This window comes from Epinephelus moara, chromosome 12 (assembly GCF_006386435.1).
Source record: "Epinephelus moara isolate mb chromosome 12, YSFRI_EMoa_1.0, whole genome shotgun sequence".
NCBI lineage: Eukaryota > Metazoa > Chordata > Actinopteri > Perciformes > Serranidae > Epinephelus > Epinephelus moara.
Window position 1 is genome coordinate 31,958,037 of NC_065517.1, and position 6,343 is coordinate 31,964,379.

Here is a 6,343-nt window from a genome sequence, read left to right on the forward strand (position 1 = left end):
CATTCATGCAAATCTGCTGTTCAAAAGTTGAGTTAAATGAGAGAAATGGGACACAGTGTTACATCACTCCTTGTATCAGTTTCTGTCACTCCTTTTCTTTCATTCACACACATGCAGATGAATGAGGAGGCACAATCCCTCCTCAGCCATCCACCTTATTCCTCCTTAATCATGCTCTCCTGCACCTCCATCTTTTATCCTCTTTACTCCCCCCCCTCAGCTCAATTAGTCTCTTTTCCACGCTGCTCCACTGATCCCTCTTTAAACTGATTTCAGTCTCATTCTCTCCCTCCCTCCGTCCGTCTCTGGTTCCCTGCCTCATGACTCATAGAGGATATTTTTCAGTGTCACAATCAGTCATAAACGTGGGTAAATATAGATCGGAAACCTTTAAGACGTACTACGTGTGAGTGAGCACATATCACGCCTGACTTCACTGCGGACTGCCGTCAGGGAGTGGTTTTTGCCGAGTCGTGGGTTTCTCTTGGTTTACACGTCAGCAGTGTGGAGTGATTTACCTGTCTGGGAGCACGTCGCCTGCCTCGCCTGCTCTCATTCATCCAGATTTTCACAACATCCTTCTGCTTCTGCCATTACAGTCCTTAAATCTGAATTAATCCTGTGTCTGTTTGCACCACAGATCCTTATTATACCTCATAACGTGAGAGACACTCCATCAATTCTTTGTATGAGTGAATTTGAACACCACATAAGTGCACTGTCACTTGAATCTTCTTTATTGGAGAGGAAAAAAACAGCGAAACCTGTCATGACCCTCACGGTGAGACCAAGCTGGGGGGTGTGGCGTGTTACGCAACACGTCAACTGATATGGGTAATAGGCAGATCAATAAACTAATAGGTAATAGTGCAAATTAAGAAGAGAGAACTTGTGGTAAAACACTTGGTCATTTTCCATTTAATTGTCATGTTTTTAAAGCTGCACTCCTCAATATTTTCATATCAATAGATTAAATGACTTAGTGTAGTGAAAGATGTAATTTTAAGACAAACAAATGAAGACGTGCCACCCAACAGTTCCCTCATCTTCACAGAGGGTTTGAACATGTCTGAGCCGCCCACTACACGACCTTAAGTGCACTAACAAACAGACACACTTAGCAACCAGCTGCTGAACACAGTGGAGCATTTATTAGTGCTGGTGGAGGGGAAAACTGAGCTAAAAGGAAAATAAATATTGGACTCGCATTCACTCCACAAACAAGACTTCAAATGAATGCTGACTTTGCCGAGTGTGTAAATTTGTAAATGTTTGCCGACAAGTTTGACAACTCATCCCATTTCCGTTGACCACAAGTGGCCAACAAGTCCTCCAACCCAGAAGCCACCTCTCCACATATGTTATATTTTCCTGCCCTCTAAGATGACTCACCGGAGTGTTTCCGAAATTAGTGTCTCCACCCTTTGTCAACACAATCAACACATTCTTACTCCGACCTCGTCACATGTTGACGTTTAGTCATGGACATTCCACATCCACATACTACGTGCAAGGTATCCTGGGTGTGTTGGTTGTTGACGTTCTGCGACACCATGTAAAGTTCTGCCTGTCACATGCATTGTCTTCTTTCAAAATAAAGACACTATGTCGGTACAACACCGCGAATTGACGTTTTTTTTTTTCCTTCAACAACAAACACATGTGGTTAGGTTTAGGAAAAAAGAACAGGGTTTGGCTTTAGAATCTTACGGGACAAGAACACCGCTCTCTCAGGTGAAAGTCCTTGTTTGTCGAACCCATAAACTACCCCTCCTGCCTGCCCTAGTCGGACTTTTGTTGCCTTAACTTTCATCCTCGTCCCACTGCGTTTCCCCCTGACACCGCCAGGCACTATTAGACTGCAACGGCAACCTGCTGCATATTATGCGGACATTAAAGGACGCCTTTTTTCGTTGGTTTTTGACACTGCAAGTCACTGCCAAAGCACCGGATTTCGATGACTTTTGAGTGAGACCAGGCTCACAGAATAAGTCTATGTGACATTAACGGTTGCAGATCATGGTTTGGCTTAAAATATGTATGTTTGTTACAAAGGTTACGTGATGTATATCTCATGTGAAACATATCACATATGTCACATACGTTACATACTTCACATGGGATTGTCAGTGTTAATTCTGACAGCCATTTTAGATGTAGTGTTAGTCTTGAGACGAATATGTTTATTAGTTTTAGTCACATTTTAGTCATTTTTATCCCTCATAGTTCTAGTCTAGTTTTAGTCAACAAAAATTAAAAACTTTTTTGTGGACGAAAATTAAAAACATTTCAATCGATGAAAAGACAACATTTAGTAGTCAATTTCTATGTTTTTTCTAATCTTTAAACTAATCCAGTGATGCTAGTTTATGTATCAGAAGGTGACAGGTTGTATAAAAGTTTCATTTTGGCATTTTTTTTCCATAACTACAAATAATTTCTACACACTTACAAACTGTCATTTCTCCAGCAGTGTTCGACAGGTTTAAGGGCTGATTTACCACCACACACTTACTGAGCATCATTTGAAAAGCTCAACGTCTCTCTGTTGATCGTCTGAAAAACTTTGACACCACAAATAACTAGTCTGAGACAGTCAGACACACACGACTGCTCATTTACTGCTGAGTTACAGCTCACAGCTCGCACCGACGGCTGGCGCTGCTCCGGTGTGGGTGGTTTTGGCGGCTAGCTAAACATCCTGGCGCAGACTATTTTCTGGAGTTAGCCAGCCTGTCACTCACTATTTAAAGACAATTACAAGCACGGCCGTTCTTGGCTTTCAATGTCTGATAGTCCACCACTAACATTTTCTTCACGTCTCATCTTGTCAACGAAAATGAAGCATAAATTTCGTCTTAGTTTTTATTATCAAGATCTATTTTTAGCCCGTCATTGTCTCGTTTTCATCATGGAAAAAATGTTATTGATGAAAAATGTTTGTCATAGTTTTCATCAACGAGATTAACACTGGTATACAAACTACAATATAGTATGTTACGCTCTTAAAATAACTCAACATTGACTTTTGGTTTCACAGAGGACATGAACGTCAGTCTCCTGAATGAAAGTCCTGTGTTTGTTTGACCTGTCCACCCTAATCAGACTTAAAATTACATCGCCAGACTTCCTCCTTTGCTCCTGTCATATTTAATACAATATTTACTTTACAATAAAAGTAAATATGGGCGGCAATTCAGGGCTCAACAGTAAGGATTGGCTGGGTGTGCATGTTGTGTATATATGTATGTACNAAAAAAAAGATGCTGGATCATCACTTGTACATTTCTTCCCAAAGTTGTAATTATGGCATAATCTCCTTTTCTGGCCTCTGCTACTGGTTTTACTTGGGCTGTTGTTGCTTTCCAGATTTATATATATGTGTGTGGGAATTGTGTTGTAACTTAATAAAGAAAACAACTGAGTACAAGTACTGGCCGTTTGCCTGGCAAAGTAAAATGCCACTGTGGGTTGGGGGTTGGTAAATCTAGCAACTCTCTTGCCCAATTGGGCAACATGTAATAAAGAGTTGAACACATTGTTTTTTCTGGAGCTGATGATGGAAGAAGCTCAGGAGTGAATCATTTTGCTTTTCTCCCATCTCTGCTGAGAGTCGCACATGCACAGTGCAGAACGACAATTAACTTTTGTCTTAACTGTAATTAGATGACAACAAATAAATAAAACAATTTGTTCAGGGGCATGGATATTTCTGACCAACTTGTCTGACTCAACAATTAAAATAAAACAGTAATGTTGACGTGTGCTAACAACCTATGTGGTCGTATTTTGGAGGACGGTCTCCTTAGTATTGGTTTGATTGTCCTAATTTGTACCACCATTGTTTGTGTTGATGTAACACTTTGCTGGAAACTGTTTTACAGGCCAGTGAAGCCAAATAAATATCAAAAGCAGATATTAAGTGCTATATCGTAGGCAACTGGACTTGCTTGAGTTTCATGAAGACGTTTCATCTCTTCAGTTCTGAACTGAGAGATGAAATGTTTTCAAGAAACTCAAGCAAGTCCAGTTGCCTACGATATAGCACTTAAGATTACCATGACCTGGATGACTGAGAATCTTCACAACATCAAAAGCAGATATTTTATGGTCTAAAAAAAGTGTAATAAAGGGTTAACACCAGTAATCATTACTGTCTTTCAGACTGCAGAACGACATCTGGGTTCACTCTTAACATTGACCTGATGACCTGATTAGCGTTGTGCTCCTCCTTGTTGTTCACTTGTGATGTCACCTGGCTCTCACACTGATGAGTCATAATTGTCTGAATGAAGCAAAACATTACAGACAGGTGTTGTATTTGTGTTTCCATGGTGTCATTACCAAGTTGCTCTTTTCACATGAACATTTAGTGCCTAAAATCTCTGGATTGGCCGCTCTTGAGCATGATAACCTGACCTATAGGTGTCCATATTTGTCCATAAATTTCAATTCAAGAGAAAATTAGAAAAAAACTGATGTGGTGACATGATGATGAGATACACAGCATCACAGTCTTGGGGTTGTGAAGTCATCTTATGCCTACGATACACTAGGAAACTTTGAAAGACTAAAGTGACACCATCTCACATCTAAAGACAATGTGAGATTTTATTCACACACTGGGGATCCTTCAGGGTCACTATTTGCAAGACTACAATGAGATTCCTTTTGAGTTTATTTCCTGTCCTGCTCCGGGTGGAAAATATTACACCAAACTGCCTTCAAGAAATATGACATATTAACGATTCCTTCTGTGTACTCAAAAAACCATAACTCTGAAAACACAAGATGAAAGGCATCATGTGTCAATAGTATCCTTGTTAATTTGGCATCAATATAATCCACAAAGACAAGCCTCAACTTGCTACCACCATCAGTTGATTAGCCGGCTATTTTAGTGGGAAGAGACTGTGGGAATAAGAAGTGAAACACTGCAAAAAATGAAGGTTTCTCACTAAAATAAGTGCTGGGGGCTGGATCAGAAAAAGGCTGCATTAAATACCAACACTTGTTTACTACACAACGCCACCAGTTTCTCCTCCTTTTCCACAATCGAAGAGAACCGGGGCTTATTCACGTTCTTGCGCCTCCCTTGATTCGCCTCCATGTTTGCTGTCTATCCAGATTGCTAGCCAATAGGGGTGTAAATCACCAGCTTCATCACGATACGATATTATATCAATTTGTTTGGATGACGATACGATGTTTGCCGATATCAAAAAGTCTGTCACGATACATTTTTGATTTGATTCGATTCAGGAGCCTGCGACGCAGTATCATATGCCCATCTAACACAATCATTTACATCAACTCACAAAAACAACTAGAATATGATTTGACCATTTTATTTCTGAGCTCTGTTTGTTGTTTGAGCGGAGGCGCGCTTGCCCAGAAATGGTGACACAGACGTGCTATGTGAATTTCAAAATAAATGTATATCTTTAAGATGACGATATGGATCGATGTTTTCATTTTGCATCGATATAATCAGATCGTTAATCAGTGAATCGATGTATCGATGTGGATCGATGTATCGTTACACCCCTACTAGCCAAGACTGAAAACTTGTGATAATTTTGAACTTGATTGACTTTATTGGAGCGTCAAGACTCTCTAAGGGTTCACACCCACATAGAGTTTCAAGCCTCTGTAGCAGTCTGGTAGAATTGAAGAAGCTTCTTGGATGAAATGTCTTCAAGAAACTCAAGCAAGTCCAGTTGCCTACGATATAACACTTAGGATTACCATGACCTGGATGACTGGGAATCTTCAACAATGGAGAGTCTTCATGTCAAGACGAGACAAAGACCGACATAAGACAGCTCGGACTGAGTTTTATGACCACCTTACATCAAATGATCCAGATCACGGGAGCGTGCACCAACTGAGGTAAAACTTTTATGATTCATTCTGACTTTGAAAATTTGTCTGCAACAATCAGTCAATTGGTGTAAGGCTGGAATTAGTCACTTTTATTCTGCAGCGACATGTTGACATTGTGTTAAGAAGGCAGCGTTGTGTCATTGGCAACTGGCACACCGTATGACTCCAGATTACATTCAACTCTCTTCAATTAAACTTTTGCCAGATAAGAACGAAGGCTCTGATAAATCCTGAATCACGTTTGCCACCCTATTCTCTTCATAAGCTACGACACGTGACGAGAAACTGTCCGAATGGGAATCGAGGAGCGATAAGCGTCTTTAAAATATGAATTGAGAGGAGAGAGAAGTTTCCTTTATATATACCCCCCCCCCCCCGCCACACACACACACACACACACACACACACACACACACACACACACACACAGTATGCTTTCCACTGGTGATCAATCTCT